Below are 23,321 nucleotides of genomic sequence, written 5' to 3' on the forward strand. Positions count from 1 at the left end.
GCACAAAAGGTGAATGAAGGGCAGGGATAGCTCAGTAGGTAGAGTGGTGGCCCCATGATCGGAAGGTCGGGGGTTCAACTCCACTGAACGGCTACCCTGAGGTACCCCTGAGCAAGGTGCCGTCCCTACACACTGCGCCCTGGGCGCTGCATTGGTGGCTGCCCACTGCTTCACTGGGTGAATGGGTTAAATGCAGAGGAACCATTTCCCTATGGGGACTAACACGCACACTTTACTTTACACTTGAAGGGAGACTCTGTCACTCACCCTAGGCGGTTGTTTGAAAAGAATCCCAGGCTCCTGCTGGGGCTGTGAGTGCTGGCGGCGTGTTCGCTGCCTCCCTGTTGAAGAGGGAGCAGCGCTGGCGGAATGTGACGAGGGAGGACTCGGCTGTGGCTGCTCCTGCTGTGATGTGGAAACGCTGGGTGAGTCAGGTGGCACGATAATAATCCCTAAAATCCTGTAAAAAGCTTGTGCAGGTGTAAGCTGATTGCTTGCGGTCTCATAGTAATCCTCCCGGGACCGGCTGGAGCGTTTTCTGTGAGACCAGGGCATCCGGGGGGAATAAGCAGGTACGTGGGCCTAAGGGTAGGCTGCTAGCGAGGAACGGCAGCATGGGGGCCCTCCAAGCGCTAGCCGGGTCCCGTCAAAACGGGAGCTGCGCTTCCTCAGTGAGTCCGCTGGATCCAATACTGGTTGCGTCGTTCTGTCAGGGCTCTGTGTGCGAGCAGGCGGAGAGGAGGATCCAAGCGCAGGACTCAGACACTGAACTGTAACTCAAAAACCTCAGCTTTATTTGCTGGCAGAAAACAAACATAAACTGAGCAATGGCAATGACTGTGAAACACTGACACAAAAACACACAGGCATAATCTGAAGGTACGACGCAACACCGAGCATGGGAAAACACAGGGCTTAAATACACAGGGTAGTAATGAGGGAATGGGCAACAGAAGGGAGACACAGCTGGGAGAGATCAGGGCTAATGAGACGGGGGAACCAAGCTGCACACACTAACATAAGACAAAGACTTTCACAATAAAACAGGAAACATGAATTACTAAACAAGAACGCAGACTCGACACCGAGAGACAAAATAACATGGAATACATACATGGAACTCAAACAATACATGAAGCAGAATAAAACCAAAATATAATAAACTCAAAATACTGGGTCCAACGGACCCAGAACCGTGACAGTCTTACTGAATCTTTTATTTCACCTAATGTTCATGTTTATTTGATCCTTTTGTGTGAAGCGCTTTGTGACCGCTGTGAAAAGAGCTTAATAAATAAACTTTAATTATTTATCCCTTAAAATCAATCAATCAATAATCAATCAGTGAGTTTGTGCGTTTGAGTTTGTGTGTTTCAAAGATGGAGGCCACGCTGCTCTCAGAGGACTGTGTGTGGTTGTGGTAAACGTGTGAGCTGCTGCTGCTTCTTCCTCACATGTTTGATATGTTTCATATTTCCAGCTGATGCTGATCACCCTAACCTTAACATCACAGACCATCCTTTGGTTCTTCTTTTGTTCCTCTGAAACTTCCTGTGTGGTGCCTTTCAAATTAAAAGCCCTCCCTGACTGTAAAGACTGGACTGTGCTGCAGCTGGTGGAAACAGTGTGTAGGTGTGTTGTGTTTGATGGAGGACTGAAGTGTGTGTCCAGCTGAGCTCTCTGTGTGCTCATATATACAGATGCTGATAAACAAATGTTTGTATTTGGACCCTGTTACTGATCAGGACCTGCTGTGTGTTTCCTGTCCACATGTCTACAAAGAGTCGCACTTCCTGCTGTGGTTCAGATGTTCAGCGTGTTGCTTTGTTTGCTGTTGGCTCCATGGTCTCTGCTGCTGTGGGCTGATTGTTAGGATGCCTGGGTCGTTGACCCAGGGTTTTTGAGTTTATTATTATTATTATTTATAATTTCTAGTCTTTGGGTTTTTGTTAGAGTCATGTCTTATGGTTTGTCTCTGTGTAATCCTTAGTTGCTGTCTCCCATGTCCACTATATCCCCGTGTGCAGTCAGTGTGTGTGTCTGCCCTGGTCCCACGTCTCTGTTCCCTCTGTTGCAGTGCCTGCATGTGAGTCTGTGTCTTTTGTTCAGTCTGTGTTATGTGTTTCCTGTTTTACTTTGAAGGTCTCTGTTTTATCTCAGTGTGTTCAGATTACGCTTCCTTGTCTCATCAGTTCTGATTTGCCCCAGCTGTGTTTCCCTCCTGTTACCCATTCCCTGATTGCTCCCTCTGTGTATTTAAGCCCTGTTTCTTTGTGTCTGTGTCTGGATCTACCTTTAGCGTGCTCTGTGTCTGTGTCTGTGTCTGTGTCTGTGTCTGTGTCTGTGTCTGTGTCTGTGTCTGTGTCTGTGTCTGTGTCTGTGTCTGTGTCTGTGTCTGTGTCTGTGTCTGTGTCTGTGTCTTCTTAGTTTTTGTTACCCTTTTGAGTTCAGTAGTGATGGCCAAATGAAGCTTTCTGAAGCACTGAAGCTTGTATTGAAAAACGGTTCATTACTCGAAGCTTTTCAACAAAGTCCTCTCTGGTGACATCTGGTGGCCAAAAATATGAAGAGCAGCTTGAATCCACAAAATAAAACCAACCGCTTCATTATGATTGCCCACTCCACAGAGTGGAATTCTGTCTGATATTGGGCCTCCGTTGTGTTGCTTTGAACGTGTATTTTTGGGGGGTTAAAAAAATGTGGTTTATTTGTTTAATAAATAATCTTGATCAGTAAACTCTCCTTGTTCAAACATGCACCATGGTGTGGTCTTTCTTTGCTTGTGACTTCTTGATGTTGGTAAATACAATAATTGAAAAATACCACGTTACATATAATATACATATAATAATGTACAACACATTATGGAGTATGCTTCTGCTGTGAGGTCCTAATATAATAAATAATATTATATTAGGGAAATTTTCCTAGACATATTTTTGACCTGGGGGTGGAATTGATTGTGAAATGGAAAAGGCAAATGCTTATGAACTTGCCAATTAAAAACATGATGCATTTAAGGTAACCCTTTTTTCATTTTTATTTAAGAAGAGAATTTGTTCCTCTGTGCGATGGATGAACCTGTTCCTTTTCGTGGAGATAATTTCTTCTGCATTAAGGAAAATCCCTTCACATGGAACAGAAGAGGCTGGAGTGCAGAGAAACTGGTAGAGATGCAGTTATACAGTCTACCTGGGCCCCACCAACTATCAGCTAAAGAGAATAAATAGATTAAATTGCTGCACATTTGGCAGACTAACATTTTCAGATTAATTAAACAATAAAATATATATTTTTATAACATTACATGTAAAGAGTCAAGTGGAAGTTTTTCTAAAGTTATTTAACGATATTTATATTATGGAAGCAGATTTTTTGACATTTTAAGTTTTTTCCCATTATAAGTTAAAATAAACACGCACAAAACAAAAGCAAACGGCCAGAACACAAAACTGGAAAACCCACCCAACTGATCAAAATCAACTCAAAATACTCCCACACAACAGAACCTCCTCTATTCCTCGCTGGCTTCAAGTCTCTCAGTGGAATGATCAGTGGTTCGCTGATCAAAACACCACAAATCCCGCGAATGATTCACTTACTTATAAACCATTGAATCAGACACCGAAGCAGTTAGGCTCTAAATGAAGCTTCGGACGTCACTGATCACGTGACTCTGGCCAAGCGAATCAAGCTTCGACACAGTGCTTCTGAAGCAGTGTGTTGATTTTTTTTGACACAGGCATCGGAGCGTCAGCTTCAAGCGGGCCATCACTAGAGTTCAGCATTAAAGCTGTTTTGAGTTACTTTCTGTCTCCGGAGTCTGCACTTTGGGTCCTTCTCCTGCCTGCACACAGCCGTTCCATGACACTGATGACATGCAGCAATACAGCTGCTCAACATCTGGCCTTGTTTTGCTCCATCAGCAGATATTTGACTTTTAGATCACATGATATTTGCATGCAACTGTAGCAGGTTGAAAAAACTACATGTTTATTTTTGTAAGAAAACCAATTACCCCCTTATTTTTTGTTTATTATTTTGACATTGTTATGTGTTGCCAGACCATAGTCATATTTCATCATGCCAGTAGATGGTGCTCTTGCACTGCTGTGGAACTACCAGAGAGACTCTAGCAATAGGCTCTGCACCTGCGCAGCTCAGAAATAAATGAGCTCCGGCCTGAGCAAGATGCTAACTTCGGTGTCCTCTCTATTAATCCACAGGTACTGACAAACAAACTCTTATGTTACCAAACTGGTTCTAAATGTCATGTAAGTTGATTAACAACTGTTCGGCTATATTTTGAGATGATAGTGATGATGTTGTTTTGTGGCATTTTGTTGTAACGAGTATTAGTGTATCATCGACATAATGCTATAATGCTACGTAGCACTATAAGTATATGCTATGACAGTCGCAACCTGCGGCTTCAGAAAATGTGTTGTAGTGTTTGTTTTAGTGTTAGCCAAGCAGTACTGAGTACATGTATTAAGGGGAAAGCTTTTTGTTGGTGAAACAATGTTTGCAGTCGTCTGCCGCCATGTTGTGTTGCGTTCAGGGGACGCCATGTTCAAAAGTAATAGCGTATATGGTGCGAATGTGGGGAAAGGTTGTATGAATGTGAGATGGGTTATTTTGGTATGTTGTTATGCTTTAACCGTGAGTGTTTTGTTTAAGTTGTAAGTATGTAAAGTCATTTTGAATTAGTTTGTATTTATTTTGCTTTTGAGAGAATGCTTTTTGTAACTTTATTTATGTTTATGAACTCTGTTATTTTATGGGAAGAATGCATGGTCTAGTGTGATTTGTATTGTGTATATGTAGAAATAAATGATCTCCGGCCTGAGCAAGACGCTAACTTCGGTGTCCTCTCTATTAATCCACAGTTGCTCATATTTGGCTACGCAGTGCTCTCTAGCCTGTGTGCCGCTTGCTGCCGGTCCAGATTCCCCTAGGTCTGGTGCCGGTAACAACTGGGGGCTCGTCCGGGATCGTCTAGTGGTGACGTGTGTGCCAAATGACCAGAACTGGTGTCCAAAGTCTCAGGGAAGGCTGCATTGAGTGCGTCATCCAGGGAGCCCAGGTCACAGTCAAAACGTCAAGATGGCCACTGTTACCCCACGGCGGTTGTTGATAGTAAAGATCCAGAAAAGACTTTGTGATTTGAGTGTGAGCCAGCTGCGCACTGTTGTTTCTTCAGTGGAGGATGGCAGCATGACTCGCAATCTTGATGGCTTAAGTGAACCAGAACTGTATGACCTGATCGTTGAGTACATCAGAGGTGAAAAGTTGAGAGCGTTGGAGGATGAAGGTATGGCCCAGCTCTTGCTCCTCGACGACATCGTGAGTGACCTGCTGTCAACGGACGTCAGAGGGGCTGGAGATCATCTGGCCGTGCCGCTTGAGATGGAAGATATTCCTAACCAGCAGCAGGAGTGCCCTACTTCACCCCACACTGACCCCACACATCCTGACAGACACCTGGCTATGCCAGCTGACCACATCCCCACTCCACCATCACACCCTAACACAGACTCTCACACACAGCCCATTCTACCGCAGGACAGAGACATCCCCACCTTTCCCTCATCCATGCTAAGAGACACTGATACGCCCACCAAGAACTTCAACATCCCAGCTTCAGTGTCACCGGCGCCTAGTGTCGCTGGGGTTTCCCCTGGCAGGGTGAGTCGTCCGTCCAGAGGATATGACCAAGTTTTGAGTCTCAGTGATGTGGCAGCTTTGTTTCCACACAGAGAATTCAAGTTGCATGGTGGACAAATTTCAGATCTTGGCTCGGATATGTCCTACAGTAGTCTGTGCAAACAAATTGATGAGGGGTTACAAGAAGGGTTTACTGAGTGTGAAATAATCAGAACCGTGCTAAAGATAATGAAGCCTGGTACTCTCAAGGAAATGTTAACCAACAAAGATGATTTGACAGTTGATGGGTTGAAGAAAGTTCTCCGCTCTCATATTCGAGACAAGAATAGCGCTGAACTCTTTCAAGAGCTAAGTAATGCTAAGCAGCAAGACAAAGAGAGTGCACAGCAGTTTTTGTACAGAATTATAGGGTTAAAACAGCGTGTACTATTTGAGTCACGGCAGCCTGGTGCAGACTTTAGCTATGACAAAAAGCTTGTGCAGGGCACATTTCTTCACACACTGTATCAAGGGTTCAATGAAAAAAACAACTATTTGAGACAAGACCTCAAACCTTTTCTTAATGACTTGCAGGTTAGTGACGACTTTTTGCTTGAACAGATTACAAAGTCCACCAGTGAGGAAGCTGAGAGACTGAGGCAACTGGGTACAGCATCTAAAATCAGACCTGTGACTGTAAGTGCCGCTCAGCTTGCTAACACTGAATGGTAATGGTAAATGGCCTGCATTTGTATAGCGCTTTTCTAGTCCATAGGACCCCCACTGACTTGACTGAGCAAGCGAAGGTTGACACTGAGCTACAGGCTAACCGTGCAGCTATTAGAGAACTGACTGCCCAAGTGTCTTCATTGACCAGACAGCTAACTAAAGTGGTGAGCCAGACTGATAGTGTGACATCTGGAGACTCCTGCTCACCCCTGAACCACCCTCCAACACCTCCAGCTGAGAACCGGGGCAGATGTGGTGATTGTGTACAGCAAGGCAAAGTGAGCTGCCCCCACTGCTTTGCGTGTGGCCAGCCAGGACACCGGGCTATTGGCGGCCTGTGGCGTAAGGTGTCGGGAAACGGGGTGAGGTCACTGGAGAGGGGCTGCCAGTGACCGAACAAGCCGAGGAGTCCCCAGCACACACCAGTTTTGCTAAGACTTCAAGTGTGGTGAGATCAAATGCACCCAGTCCTGCACCACCAGTGAAACCCGCTACACAGCTTATTGGGAACAGATGTATGGTCTCATGTGCCATCAATAGAGTACCACTTAAGATGCTGCTTGATTCAGGGGCCCAAGTGACTATGGTATCAATAGCATGGATAGAGAAAAACATCCCCCACATTAAGATCAAGCCACTTGAGTCCCTCCTTTCAGACCAGCCTCTGGAAATAGCGGCAGCTAATGGTACAGACGTTTCATTTGATGGTTGGGCAGACACGGAACTTCAAATTCAGAGTGTGAACTATGGGCATGTCACCATACAAGTGCGAGTGCTTATCAGTCAGCACAACCTTAACTGTCCTATTTTAGGCAGCAACGTAATAGCTGAAATCCTAAAAACCAATAAAGAACAGAGAGGTGGGGCTGACCTTTCTGCGCTCCTCAAAGAAGCTTTAAGTGTCAGCAGCAGTGCAGTAGATGCTCTAGTTTCAGTACTTCAGATGCCCACCCCTGATGAAATAGACCCTGAGTGTAGTGTGAGAACAGGAAAAAAAGGTGTAATAATTCCTGCAGGACAGATTTGTGAAGTAAAGTGTAGAGTCAGAGAATGGCCAAGAGGTGGCCCACGACTCTTCCAACCAAATCTAGAGAACAGCTGCCCTGAGGGTTTGGAGTTGTTCCCAGCTTTGGTAGATGTCCCCAGTGGGTTGACAAAAATTGTTAAGATTCCCATTCAGAATCCTACCAAACATGACATTTTTCTCTCCAAAAGAACAGTCTTAGGTACATTGGAAGAGCTGACTGAAGTAAAACCTGTCAAATATCTCTCTGCTGACGCAGGGTCATCAGCCCATACAAATGTAAAAGTGTGTTCAGTTCAGCTAGGTAACGAAAAGCACCAGACAGAAGTCAATGAAGGTCAGAGATGGCATCCACCTATTGATTTGTCCTACCTGACAGAGGATGAACAAAAGATAGTTAGAGATATGTTGTATGAACAGTCAGATGTTTTTGCCCAAAGTGACTCTGACATTGGTTGCATCCCAAGCTTGCAGTTGAAAATTAATCTGAAAGACGATACGCCTGTCCAGACATCCTACAATTCGGTTCCCAAACCTTTGTATAAAGAGGTAAAAGAATATGTTCAGAATTTGCTGGACAACGGCCGGATCAGAAAGTCCACATCACCCTTCTCATCTCCGGTGGTGTGTGTCCGAAAGAAAGACAAAAGCTTACGCTTGTGCATTGACTTTCGGGGCCTCAACCGTAAAACCAGTGCTGACCGCCACCCACTACCACGCATCCAAGACCTGCTGGATAATTTGGGGGGCTATTCATGGTTTTCAATACTCGACCAGGGTAGTGCTTACCACCAGGGCTTTGTTGATGAAAGCTCAAGACACCTGACAGCATTCAGCATGTCTTGGGGGTTGTACGAGTGGATCCGCCTCCCATTTGGCCTTACCAGCGCCCCAGCAGCATTTCAGAGATGCATGGAGGGGGTCCTTGATGGTCTGAGGGATGAGTGCTGCTCACCATATTTAGATGATGTGCTTTGCTTTTCCAAGACTTTTCATGACCATGTTGATGATCTGAGGTGTGTGCTTTGCCGCCTGCGAGAGCATGGTGTGAAGCTACGTCCCAAAAAATGTGAATTGTTTAAGCATCAGGTCAGGTATGTTGGATGCTTGGTGACCAGTGAAGGTGTCCAGATAGACCCAAAAGATCTCGAAGCAGTGGAACATTTGAGAGACAGAGAGCCAAAGAACGTGGGAGAGGTCAGAGGACTCCTAGGGTTTCTAGGTTATTACAGGACGTTCATTCAGGACTTTTCTAGAATAGCGAGACCACTGTTTAAGCTTATTGAGAGTCCCAGTGATCCTAGCCTGCAATGTAGCTCAACTAGAGCCAAAATCAAGTTAAAGCGCACCAATGGTGGTCAGCTTCCTTCCAAAACACCAGTGCAATGGACAGCAGAACATCGTACTGTGGTGGCACGTCTGGTGGATATGTTAACCAGTCCACCTGTCCTGGCTTACCCAGATTTCAGTTTGCCCTTTGTGCTACACACAGATGCATCAAATGAAGGCCTGGGGGCTGTGCTTTATCAGCAACAGGGGGGAAAGCTCTGTGTCATTGCTTATGGTTCCAGGACACTCACGCCTGCTGAGAAAAATTACCATCTCCATTCTGGCAAGCTTGAATTCCTTGCCCTGAAGTGGGCAATTTGTGATAAATTTAGGGATTACCTCTACAGTGCACCCACTTTCACAGTGTACACAGATAATAATTCCCTCACATACATCTTGAGCACAGCAAAGTTAAACGCTGTGGGACATCGGTGGGTGGGCGGGCGAATTAGCTGACTTCCATTTCACTGTAAAGTATAGACCAGGCAAGTCCAACACAGACACTGACATGCTCTCCCACTATCCATTGCTACTCCAGGAACACCTCATGGAGTATACTGAGACACTGCCCCCAGAAGTGGTTTCTGTAATCTGGCAAGGAGACAAATCCATGAGAGACGGTGATGTACCATGGGTGGCTGCACTGCACTGTGTTGATGACACACCCCCTGAAGGTGCCTGTCATCACCCCAGAAAACATCAGGGCTGCGCAGAGGGAGGACCTCCCTATCTGTGAGGTGATAAACTTGAAAAAGACTAGATGGAGTCCTAATAGTAAAGATAAGAGACAGCTAGGACAAGAGACACGTAGGCTAGTACATGAATGGAACAGACTTGTACTTGAGGAAGGAATACTGTACAGACAGACTGGACAAAGAAAACAGCTGATTCTACCCAGTAAGCTGAAGCAAACTGTACTGAAACACCTGCATGATGATATGGGACATGTTGGTGCTGACAAAGTCATTCAGTTAGCAAGGGAGAGGTTTTACTGGCCTTTTATGCAGCGTGAAATTGAGGACTATGTCATTCGTCAGTGCCCGTCAGTATCAAACAGAAACGGCCAAGTGTCCCAGAGAGAGCACCGATGGGCTCGATAACAACCAGTGCCCCCTTTGAACTCATTTCGGTTGACTATTTACATCTAGAACCAAGTAAAGGTGGCTTTGAGCACATTTTAGTCTTGGTAGATCACTTTACCCGTTTTGCCCAAGCTTACCCGACTAAGAATAAATCTGGCAAAACAGCAGCTGAGAAAATCTTTCTTGACTTCATCCCGCGCTTCGGGTACCCTGAAAAGCTGCATCATGACCAAGGCCGGGAGTTTGAGAACAACCTTTTCCAAAGACTCAAACAGCTGGCAGGAATAGGCCACTCTTGAACAACCCCCTACCACCCACAGGGAAATCCTGTTGAGCGTCTAAATAGAACACTTCTACAAATGCTACGGACTCTTCATGAGGAGAAAAAGGCAGAATGGAAGGATCATTTGCCCCATATAGTCCATGCATATAACTGCACAAGATATGAGGCAACGGGCTATTCACCTTTCCTCCTCCTTTATGGAAGAGCCCCACGCTTGCCTGTTGATCTGCTTTTTGACTTAAAACCTGAAAAAGAGTCACAGTCCAGACAGGAGTATGCACAAAAGTGGGCTGCACGCATGCAGGAAGCCTATAAAATTGCTTCAGAAAACAGTGTAAACTCCTCTGCAAAGGGGAATAAGCATTATGATCAGCACATCAAAGGCATCACACTGCAACCAGGAGATCGAGTGCTTGTCAGAAACCTCTCCGAGCGAGGTGGTCCAGGCAAACTCTGTGCCTACTGGGAAAAGAAAATTCACAGAGTTGTTGAGAAGATTGGAGATGGACCTGTATATAGGGTACAATCAGAAACAGGAGACAAAACCTTTAGTGTCCTGCATCGAAACCTCCTGCTGCTTGTGACTGATTTGCCGGTAGAGCAAGATCAGCAGGGACGTCAGAAAAGACAAACGCAAAGACTGGGAGAGACAAACCCCAATGAAACAGTTGAACATGAGTCTGATCATTCGGATGAAGAGGAAGGGTACACATACAGCCTGAGAACTATACCTGTGTATCAGTGGAGGAGAATTAACCCCAAAAGGCCTCAGCCGAGACCACACAGTGAACTGAGAGCTGTAGCTCCTGAGTTTCAGCCAATAAGACACGAAATGGAATCAGTGGAAGTGCAGCAGGGAAGTGCAGTCCCACCAGCCGGATCTACAGAACCAGCAGATTTCCCAATGCCTGTTGTTTCATCACCAACTGTGGAAACCCAGGAGGAACTTGCAACTCAAATCAAATCAAATCACTTTTATTGTCACATCACATGTGCAGGCACACTGGCACAGCACATGCGAGTGAAATTCTTGTGTGCGAGCCCCACAAGCAACAGAGATGTGCAAAACACAACAACACAAACGAGCAAAATACAAGAATGGCCAACCTGAAACTAATAAATATATGTACAATATATAATAGTGTATGCATTTCTGGATATGTATACTAAATGTTTTTCTACGTGTGTGTGTGTGTGTGTGTGTGTGTATACACATTTTTAAAAATTAAATAGTAAACAATAATAAAATAAGATATATAAAAATATAAAAATATACAGAGTTGAATATGTGCAAAACAGCGGCATTACTGTACGGTATGTAGTGCATAATGTTGAAGTTCCAGTAGTGAAGCTGAGGTGTCTATGACGTGTTCAGCAGTCTGATGGCCTAGTGGAAGAAGCTGTCTCTCAGTCTGCTGGTACGGGACCGGATGCTGCAGAACCTCCTTCCTGATGGAAGTAGTCTGAACAGTTTATGGCTGGGGTGACTGGAGTCCTTGATGATCCTCCCCGCTTTCCTCAGGCACCGCTTCCTGTAGATGTCTTGGAGGGAGGGAAGCTCACCTCCAATTATCCGTTCAGAGCACCGCACTACTCGCTGGAGAGCTTTGCAGTTGTAGGCGGTGCTGTTGCCATACCAGGTGGTGATGCATCCAGTGAGGATGCTCTCAATGGCACAGTGATAGAAGGTCCTGAGGATGCGGGGGCTCATGCCGAATCTTTTCAGTCTCCTGAGAAAGAAGAGGCGCTGCTGCGCCTTCTTCACTGTTTTGTTTGTGTGTACTGACCACGTAAGATCCTCAGCCAGATGTATGCCAAGGAACCGGAAGCTGCTCACTCTCTCCACAGCAGCGCCGTTGATGGTGATGGGGGTGTGTACTTCTCTGCACCTTGTTGAAAACACGCAGTTCTTTGAATCTTTGGGCTGAAGGAAGGACAATACTCGGTGTATCAATGCTCAATCAACAATCATTTATTTCCATACAATTCAACAATAAGAGCATTACAACGTCCGGACGGGAGAGATGCCTGCAGAGGTTCGACAGCATGTCTCAAAATGGTGACGGGTTGCTCAGCTTTTTATAGTCTCTAGTGGCCCCCAGCTAGTCGTAAAAGCCAAAACATCACATTTTTTCTCTGTTACAGCGCCTAAGTTATGACCTCGGCAGTTGTTTCTCTGCTTTCTGTAAGGTGGGGGTGTGGAATGTGGTCTATCTATCTCCCCTGTCTTTAGACACAGAGTCTCCTGCTTACAACCTTCTCTTCATGATTCAACAATTAAGCATGTCAAGAAAACAGTGTAACACATTCCCAGCAGATCAAGGATACAGAGTGATGCACATTTATCTAATGAACTAATATGTGAATATGTTCTGTTAACTCAAAAGTATAATGAGAACTAAACTACATACAGATCACACACTCTATTTTAAAGGGTATAATATGATCTACAGCAGTATTCTAATTCAACTACTTTGATTACATATATAAGGTAACATATAATAACAGAATAATATCACAATACCCTCTTTTGATCTCTCATTAAAGAGATCACTAATAACAAGCACGTCAGCGTTGCAAGGTCCAGGTTGTCTTGATCCTGAGGCCCTCTGTCCCCCTTTAACGGGTGGACCATATGGGGGATGACCTCTGTGTTCACGCAGTTCAGATGCAAGCAAAGTTAGATTTTACAACCATAACAGCAGTTACAGATGACACTCCCATCACTCCCCATTTTCCCACAGCTTTATTTTGGTGCTCCAGTTTTCCACTCCCATTTTAATGCCCCCTTATACCTTTCAAATGTACTTAGACTAGAACCTCTGTCTAAGGAGCTTTTAACCTTTATTATTATTGCTGCAGCTACCAGTGTCTTCCAGTTGGGTGATTCTCAGCTTCTTTCTTCGACCTCCGGGGTTAGACCACCCTTTAGTCATTGCACAGTTCTGGGGATTATTCTGCCCCGATTTCAAACAAGGATCTGTGTGTTTTGGGTTCACCGGCGTGTCCCCCTTTTTGCCAAGAGCCTCTCGAACCTCGTTGGTCTGGTGTTCCCGGATTTCCGCCAACCCCTTCATGGTTATTGCTGTGTCCGTGGGATCCATCTTCTCCAGGAGCCCAAACGTCATGACACTTGACCCCAGTTGCTGTCTCGGCAGTCCCTACATCTGTCCCTGCTGTGAAGGGTCCTCACATCTCCGGGTCCCCGTCTGGTGTCTGTTCCTTTCTCTGTAAGAGACAGAAAACCAAAACACCTCTCTTCCTAACCCTAATAATCTAATGTTATTATCTACTGACCTTCTAGTGATTCAGAATTGGTCCAAAACATTCAGAATGTCCCAGGGACTTATTCTAATCATATCTTATGTGTGTGTAAGCATGTTTGCATTTAGCCCTCCGCACTCAAGGCATTTCTTACACTTTATCAGTCCGGACAGTCACGCCGAACGAAGCTTCTGACCTTCAAAAGGCCGAGTGCCAACTCGTTATAAGCACATTTGCAAGGTGTGTCTGAAAATTATTGAAACCCCTCTTTTTAACAAAAGACAAAAAATTAACAAATCTTCTAAACGCTATTCAGTTCATTTCAATGGGTAATGATTAAACATGAAAGTGATAGTTTATGCTCTTTCACTGATTCTCTAAAAGGTCCGTCTTCTCGGACCGCTATTAGCTTAAGCTTTACCATTCCTAAATTATTAAACACAGAAATAACGTCATAAGATGTTCATAAAACCATTGTTTAATGTTCGGACTCAACTCCCCCTTCTTGACACACTCCCATGTGTCAATTCATTGGAGCTAGACACTTAAAAGAGAAGGTTAGTGACATCATATCTGGTAACTGGTCCATCCAGAGCTGTAACATTTTGAAATGTACATACAACAAGCCAAACCACACCTTGGTCACACCAACCCTTTTCTGCCCCGAAGATGTCCAATGCCATCCTAGTATGGACTGTCAAAAGTGGCTTTAACGCTGACTATCCTGACAATCCATTTTATAACGTTTCCTGGTCAGATTTGCCAATCTCTGCACCAGGGTTTTAAACTTTTCGCCATTTCCATTAGTTGTTATTTTTATTTAGTTTCGACTCCAGATTTTCAATTTTTACCAGTTGTAATTAGTTTTTACCAATTCTTTGCTAGTTTAGTGTAGTTTTTATTTTCTGAAAATCCTTAGTTTCAATTTAGTTTTATTTGTGTTTTGCAAAAATTAAGTGTAACAAAATCCCAGTTCCATCATATCAGTCATGCTCTTCTGGTTATCCTTGGGTGTTGAGACTAATAACTATTAACTCTTGCCGCACCGTGTGGTCCTAATTTTGGTTGAAGTGAATTGATAACCTTTTGAAGGCGATTGTTTCACACCTTTATTTAGATGTCCCAGTCCTGTTATCTCGGGATACATCACGCTGCCTTATCTGGGGTTAGCTGTTTTCTGGGGATGCGGGTTGAGTGGATGAGCTCTTCAAGGAGGGGGAGTGTGCTCCCCCTGATGAGGTCTTCTAGGTAAGCTAGGTTAACCTTCTTGTGTGAGCTTTTCAAGTGCACTTTAAGGTTAGTGGGACTTTTAGTTTTATAAATGTCCCCCATGACCCCCTGATGACCCAGTATTTCATTTTTGCACATTGTAGTACACATTTTAGTTTTTGCTTGTAGCTCGCATACTCTACTTGCCACTCCTCTAAGTCCTGATGTTTCTTAGAGAGGGCAACAGTACCTTTAAAATTATATCACATGTGTGGGGGTGTGGCCTTGCCAATTGTTTTGCCCACCTTTTCAAAATGGCTGGCGTGCCCACAAGCATATTTCATGGAAAAAGAAAGGTAAGCTTGATATTTACATTTAAAATGTTTTGTTAAACTCAGATTTTTATTTTATTCTTTTTTGCAAGTACCCCTCCTCGGTGGCGAGAAACTGTTGGTGTGGTCAAGTGGGTGCTCTAGAAACAAACGCTCAGGACAGAACAGTTATCAGTCATGTACTTTCTACAAATTTTGCATATGTTTTATTCCATATTGATCCTCTGAGTGTAATGGTACATTTTAATTTGAATTTATCCAAACTAAACACAATATTTTCTTTATTTACTTTGCTCTTGTTCTTTTGCAGTACCACATCCTATCAAATGTCCCTGGTGATTATATTCTACATTTAATACTTACTATTTCAAGTGAGAACCTAAATCATGTGGACCAATGTTTATTATTGCATATCTCTATTCTGAATGTGGCCAGTCATTCATAGGTATTGTTCAATTTTGGCGATTTTCCTCTATAAAATTCCCAATAATACAACATGATACCTTAATCAAAACACAGCTAATATAGCACAGTTTTCTTGATGCAAACATCAGTAACTCAAAATCAGCAACCACAGTGTTAAGTCTGCAGTTCATACTTATGTGAAGCTAGAGTCTCCTCCTCCAGTCTCTCTTATCCTCCTGCTCCTGAAAAAACAAAACAAAGCGAAGCCTCCACCCTTCTCTTGTCGGCTGGGTGAATTGTTTATGAATTGTTTATTGGCATTTACTAATCCTAAAGTGGGTGCAGTCATTGTCTCAGTATCAAGTCAGTCAAAACTTTTAGTCGTCAGTCCATCACAGTCCATTCACATGCATACCTCCATACACATTCATACCAGATGTTGCTGATAATGGAGTCTCACGCGCAACCTATTCGAGCATCCATCACCAGCAAGATGACGTCATCATTTTAAAGGAAAACAATTCCTTGTTGTTTTTGGGCCGGATTGACTCGGTGCAATCCTTTTAGATCAGTGTTCCCTATAAGTGAATTTCTCCCAAGCCAATTACAATCATGGAGAAGCACACTTTGCAACTGTTTACAGTAATAATATTTTATAGCGCTTTAAATTTCAATCTTTCAGGCCTTGTTTAAAGAGCTGATTGTTAAATCATGAACTCACAAAATATCAACATATCACCACCGGTGGATCACACCTCTCAGATGTTTTTTCTCCAGTGCACTGTAACAAAAACGAAAACAGACATAACCAACAAAATACTAATAAAATAACACAAACTAGGGCCCGTTGCAGACATGTCCAAGCATAAAACTATCCCTCTCTCGCTTACGAGAAAGAACACAAGCCAAAGCTCACTGATAAAATCAAGCTAGCGCTAAACAAAACCAAACAATCAACCAGAAATTCACAGGAACATTTTGCTTCCTGCCGGGACAATATTGTGTGGGAATGAGAACCTCAGGTGCCGTAACACCTTTTGTTCCTCCTTGAATTAAAACTCAATCACAGAAAATGCCGTACTCCAACCTAAAACTTACACTATTAATTCATCATTTTCACTCTGTGCCACTGTTCCTCATCAGGGCTGTGTGAAGCACAGCAAAGAATTCAGTCAAGGCCTTGAGCCATAAACAGACATCACGCACAGACATTGTTTTCATAACCAAACTTTTTTAGACCTTATTCCTAAAATCTACATAAATGCCCTCTGGGTGACATATAACACATTCTAAGTATTTAATGGTAATCAATGGTAATCAATGGCTCCTCATAAAAATTATGCATTGGGATGTTTGTGTGCAGCATTTTGCATATCAGCATAAGCAAAGCATTCTTCATTGCATCAGCGTGTATGTGTGTGTGCGTGTGGATCACTCTTTATTGCACAAGCGTGTGCATGTGTATGTGTGTGCATCACTTCTCAGTGAATCAACATTCCCGTGTGTGTGTGTGTGTGTGTGTGTGTGTGTGTCATTTCTTCATTCTGAGTCAGTGCATGTAGATGTGTGTGTTTGTGTGGGTGTTTGTGTTCATCACTTTCCTGTTCTGGTGTTCTGGGTAAACCACGGCCTGAAGCGTGCCCTGGGGTCCTGCCCCCCTCCTTTTTCAGTTTGTTTGCGACCATTGCTGCTGCTGCTGCTGCTCAAAATTCAGTCCGTCCTGGTTCTGACCCCAATTGGGGCAGTCCTTTCTCCAGGGTCGATGTTCACCGCAGGTGAAACCTGCATCTTCTTCTGTGTTTTTGTCCATTCTGAGGTGCCTTCTGTCCTCAGTTACTCCTCTTGTCTCGGTCACGCCCTTTTTCGCCACCCGATCATCCGTGTTGGTCCATCACTGTCCTGCACAGTGTGAATGCAAAGTTATCAAGGTCAGCATTCTTTCGCTCGGCCTTACTTTTCATTCGGGCTTGGCGGGCGTCTCTTTACAGCTCTGTCAGCTGACGCAGTCTGGGAATTTTCCCCCGTGTAGTGAAACGGGCCTTAGGTTTAGTGCTCTCCGTCTCGGCTGCATGAGATCACATTCCTGCAGGTCTGTTGACATTCTCAGGTCGTTGTTGTGGGTCCAGCTGTTGCAGCATTTGGTCAGTGTCACGTATGGGGGAGAGCAGGAGTCCAGTCAGCCTCGGCTTTCAGGGCCGGCAAAGCAGCCTGTAATTAAATATGTATAGAAAAAACAAAAACAAAAACAAAACAAAAACAAACAAAAAACAAAAACAAACGAACAGGAAAATGTTGTTGTGTTGGCTGTGTTATTCAGAGGGGAGACAATGGGGCCAGGCCCTGTGTCAGCCTTCTCTCCCCTTTTTTTTGTTTTTTGTCTCCCGATATAATCAACTCCTAACCCACCAAGTTGACAGGACAACACAGGTACATATTAAAATTCTTAAGATCATGTTTAAAAGCCCAAAAAAGGAACTTTCTTTCATTCAGTAATCACTTTTATTAATCAATCAACAGAAAACATGTCACAATTTGAAACTTTTAACCACTAAATTTGTTGCGTCTTGCCTGGTTGGTTAGACCAGTGTTCCTTTTTTTTTTTTTTTTTTTTTTTTTAGTTAAATTGTTGTCCTGCAACCCAGAGGGTTTCTTTGTCAGTAATGTATAGACTTCATCATTTAAGTATGTTAATTTTTCTTTAACCTTGCTGGAAAATCTTCACGTGTTCATGAGTGTAAGCTGTTTCTTCATTGCCGTGTATGTGCATTTGTATAAAAGCAGGTTAATTTTATCTTTTCTCAAACTAGGCGTTACCTTAAAAGGAGCCTTTCTCTCAGATTTCTCTGCTTGTGTGTTTTTGTTTCACCTTTTTGTTTTGATGCTCCGGACGCCTTCCCAACCTCCACAAGTCCGTTGGCCCCAATTTTATGTGTTAAAACTTCTCTTAATTTCTCCTCTAATTCTCTCCTCGCTGCTGTCTTTTTCACAGCTGCTGATTCGTGCTGGGTGTGGTTCCCATTACCTATAATTTTGCTTCGGCCGCTGTGCTTGTGGGGGCAGTTGGTCCAGGTCTGCAGCTTCCTGTATTAACACACTAAGAGATTTATTTTAATTTCATTTTCATCACTTTTAAACCGATAAGCAGGCAACACGCCTACCTTGACAGCGTAAACTGTACGCCAGTCTCCCAACACATTCCTCTCTCTACTCCTCCATAATTCTCCACTGCACACCTCTTACTATCTCTCCTTTTTATTTTTATTACACCACAGAGTAATACACCCAATTATGCCCGTCTATCTCTATGTGGCTCCAAATTCCCTCTTTATTTTAATTTCACACTCGTCAGGGGACAGGCACACAACAATTTCAACCACTGAAACGAGGAATTCAACCTTTTTATATTTCTTCACTAATCTAGACTCAACGTTTGTTCGCAAAAATGTGTCTTGTTCTAGTCCGGAATAAATGTGAACCCGTGATTACACGGCCGTTCCAGTGTTATATCCGTAGCTATGCGGGGGCCCTCACCTCCCCAAGTCACCACCTCGGCACCCGGACGCCGCCGGTCCTGGCCAAGCGTCCCTGGACAGGAGGGTCGCCACTCCTAGGGCAAATGTTCCACAGGTACACTAGGCATCAACCTTTGATCCTAAAATGTGTATTTGCTCTAATGTCCTCCTAATCAAACACATTAACCGTCACTGTCACTGTGTTCACGCTTCACACTCCACACAAAACACACTCAGAGCGCGCCTCAGTCACACTCTCCCTCAGTGCGCGCTTCACCCACAAGACAGCACCCAGAGCGCGCCTCGCAGCTTCACACACACTCTCTCACCCAGAGCGCGCTTTGACACTCACACCCAACACTTTTCCTCAGCGGGAATTTTACACAGAAACCTCTGAGCTCAACTATTAGATCTTCTTAAAGCACACTGCACCATAGACCAAAATACCCTTTTCTCTGCGATTATGACCGCCACCACGGGGCAAAGTCGCATCATAAAAGTGATGCTTGCATCCCCGAAGTTATACCTGACATCATAAACCAGGTGTTGCTCTGTACTTAAATTTTTACTTTGTATTATGGCCGCAGCCCTTTATACTCGACTGACGCCACAAACCACCGTCAAAACCTCTCTCAAATGTACTAAAATTAGCACCAACCACTACTGCACTTCACGGCCGCACCACCGGAACACGCCGTATCATAAACCAAACCTACGGACGTGTTTCGCTCTCGCGTTGCCAGCGTCCAACTGCACCGTGAAGCCAGTATCTGCTTGTCCTTAAATCAACTTCTATTTCATAGCCGGCAAAAGCCAGGACATCACTGACACCATAAACAAAATAAACAAACCTCGACTTCAATGTACTGAACTAATGGCCGTGTCTTCAGAAGAAATTCTAATGTATTATTGCTACAGAAGCCAGTATTAGACAAAATTAAATGTGGAAGGTAAAGTGGCTGCATCTAGTCCAACGTAGTATGTTATTAGTATCTCGGTAGAAGCAGTTTACTGCAACTAGTCCAACGTAGTATGTTATTAGTATCTCGGTAGAAGCAGTTTATTTAACACACTGGAATTCAGCCTCAACTTATGTTGTTAGTATCTTGCGCCAAAAACCAGACACCGACAAATTTACTGTGAAAATACGTGTAACTCAGTGAACAGATTAATTTGGAAAGCCCAATATGCACATTTGGTATTTATAATACAACAGGCTGTGCTTACCTTTTTATTTTTGGACCGGTCCTCTGTTCACCTCGCCTCACGATCTCACCAAAGGTCAAATCTGCACCTCCTCAGCACACCAAAGATCCGGGTCACACGGCACCAAGTTGTTGAAAACACGCAGTTCTTTGAATCTTTGGGCTGAAGGAAGGACAATACTCGGTGTATCAATGCTCAATCAACAATCATTTATTTCCATACAATTCAACAATAAGAGCATTACAACGTCCGGACGGGAGAGATGCCTGCAGAGGTTCGACAGCATGTCTCAAAATGGTGACGGGTTGCTCAGCTTTTTATAGTCTCTAGTGGCCCCCAGCTAGTCGTAAAAGCCAAAACATCACATTTTTTCTCTGTTACAGCGCCTAAGTTATGACCTCGGCAGTTGTTTCTCTGCTTTCTGTAAGGTGGGGGTGTGGAATGTGGTCTATCTATCTCCCCTGTCTTTAGACACAGAGTCTCCTGCTTACAACCTTCTCTTCATGATTCAACAATTAAGCATGTCAAGAAAACAGTGTAACACATTCCCAGCAGATCAAGGATACAGAGTGATGCACATTTATCTAATGAACTAATATGTGAATATGTTCTGTTAACTCAAAAGTATAATGAGAACTAAACTACATACAGATCACACACTCTATTTTAAAGGGTATAATATGATCTACAGCAGTATTCTAATTCAACTACTTTGATTACGTATATAAGGTAACATATAATAACAGAATAATATCACAACCTCCGGAAGTCCACTATCAACTCCTTTGTCTTTGCGACGTTGAGGGTGAGATGGTTGTCTTGACACCAGTGGGTCAGGGCGCTGACCTCCTCCCTGTAAGCCGTCTCATCACCGTTGGTGATAAGACCCACCACTGTAGTGTCGTCCGCAAACTTCACAATGATGTTGGAGTTGTTAGTGGATGTGCAGTCGTAGGTGTAGAGTGAGTATAGGAGAGGGCTCAGTACACACCCCTGTGGAGCACCAGTGTTCAGTGTGACGGGGGATGAGGTGATGCTGCCCAGTCTGACCACTTGGCGTCTGTCAGACAGGAAGCTAAGGATCCAGCTGCAGAGGGAGCTGCTCAGTCCTAGATCCTGCAGTTTCCTGTCCAGCTTCGAGGGAACGATGGTATTGAATGCTGAGCTGTAATCTACAAACAGCATTCTCACATACGTGTCTCTCTTCTCCAGGTGTGACAGGGCAGTATGTAGTGTCAGGGCTATGGCATCATCAGTGGACCTGTTGTGGTGGTATGCAAACTGTAGAGGGTCCAGTGAGTCGGGTAGTGCAGAGCAGATGAAGTCCCTGACCAGCTTCTCGAAGCATTTGCTCACGATGGGGGTCAGGGCTACAGGTCGCCAGTCGTTCAATGAGGAGATGGTGGAGGATTTGGGTACAGGGGCCATGGTGGCCATTTTGAAGCAGGCTGGGACTACAGACAAAGAGAGGGAAAGGTTGAAGATGTGTGTGAACACTCCAGCCAGCTGAGCCGCGCATGACTTGAGGACGCGGCCGGGAATCCTGTCCGGACCAGTAGCTTTGCGCGCGTTCACCTTCCTGAAGCACTTCCGCACATCCTCCTCAGACACAGTGTGCGCACTGACGTCATCCGCGGTGCGCACACTGTCCGGTCTCATGGTGTTCGCTGTGTCGAATCTAGCGTAGAATACGTTTAGATCCTCACACAGAGAGGCCGTGGTCTGCGGTGTGCTGGTTTTCCCTCTAAAGTCTGCGATCGTGTTTAGTCCCTGCCACATACTCCGAGGGTTGTCAAACTGTTGCTCCACCCTGTCCCTGTACTCACGTTTGGCTGCTTTGATCGTCTTCCGGAGTTGGTAATGTGCGTGTTTGTAGTCCGATGTGTTCGCGGAGGCAAAGGCGGTGCTCCGTGCCGCCAGTGCCGCGCGAACATCTCCGTTAATCCAGGGTTTTTGATTTGGGAAGGATTTAACTGTTCTGGATGGGACGACATCTTCCACGCATTTCCTGATAAATCCGCAGACTGAGTCTGTGTATTCATCAATGTCCCTAGCGGCCACGCGAAACATTTCCCAGTCTGCGTGATCAAAACAACTGAGGATCTTATGGAGGACACAGGGTCGGAGAGCTATGTGGTAACAGGGACCCTGCCCCAGAGACACCAGAATGGGATGTGCCACCAATACGGAGGTCGACCAGAGCTGTGAAACCGAGAGAGGTTTTTACATATAGCCAAATGGGACAGCCTTCATATCAGCTCTGGAGACCTGGAGCAAACATGATGCTTGCGTATGTTCCCTGCCACATGCCACTTTACCCAGCTGTTCCTGACTGTTATTACCCCACACCAGTATGGACATGTTAGACTGGTGACCAAAAGACCTTTTGACATTACTCCTGGAACTGTAACAGTTTTGACTATTAGACTTTAAAGACTTTGGGCAAACGCCATGAAGTGTGTTAGTTTGGTTCCAGATGTCCGGAGCCATCTCTTAAAGCAGGGGAGAGTGTAGCAGGTTGACAAAGCTACATGTTTATTTTTGTAAGAAAACCAATTACCCCCTTATTTTTTGTTTATTATTTTGACATTGTTATGTGTTGCCAGACCATAGTCATATTTCATCATGCCAATAGATGGTGCTCTTGCACTGCTGTGGAACTACCAGAGAGACTCTAGCAATAGGCTCTGCGCCTGCGCAGCTCAGAAATAAATGAGCTCCGGCCTGAGCAAGACGCTAACTTCGGTGTCCTCTCTATTAATCCACAGGTACTGACAAACAAACTCTTATGTTACCAAACTGGTTCTAAATGTCATGTAAGTTGATTAACAACTGTTCGGCTATATTTTAAGATGATAGTGATGATGTTGTTTTGTGGCATTTTGTTGTAATGAGTATTAGTGTATCATCAGCATAATGCTATAATGCTACGTAGCACTATAAGTATATGCTATGACAGTTGCAACCTGCGGCTTCAGAAAATGTGTTGTAGTGTTTGTTTTAGTGTTAGCCAAGCAGTACTGAGTACATGTATTAAGGGGAAAGCTTTTTGTTGGTGAAACAATGTTTGCAGTCGTCTGCCGCCATGTTGTGTTGGGTTCAGGGGACGCCATGTTCAAAAGTAATAGCGTATATGGCGCGAATGTGGGGAAAGGTTGTGTAAATGTGAGATGGGTTATTTTGGTATGTTGTTATGCTTTAACCGTGAGTGTTTTGTTTAAGTTGTGAGTATGTAAAGTCATTTTGAATTAGTTTGTATTTATTTTGCTTTTGAGAGAATGCTTTTTGTAACTTTATTTA

At 44.3% G+C, this 23,321-nt stretch overlaps 1 long non-coding RNA gene across 1 annotated transcript; it reads right to left on the minus strand.

The window, feature by feature from the left end:
* Window positions 1-12,043: 12,043 nt before the first annotated feature.
* On the minus strand, window positions 12,044-20,734 carry LOC146712776 (uncharacterized). Its single transcript, XR_014917263.1, has 2 exons — window positions 20,043-20,734; window positions 12,044-17,511 (listed from the first exon to the last, which is right to left on the minus strand). It is a non-coding gene; the product is annotated as an uncharacterized LOC146712776 (long non-coding RNA).
* Window positions 20,735-23,321: the final 2,587 nt, after the last annotated feature.

The sequence above is a fragment of the Copadichromis virginalis genome, linkage group LG3 (assembly GCF_057382275.1).
Source record: "Copadichromis virginalis isolate Kocher_CV1m ecotype Utaka linkage group LG3, C_Virginalis_male_GT1.1, whole genome shotgun sequence".
NCBI classification, from domain to species: Eukaryota; Metazoa; Chordata; class Actinopteri; order Cichliformes; family Cichlidae; genus Copadichromis; species Copadichromis virginalis.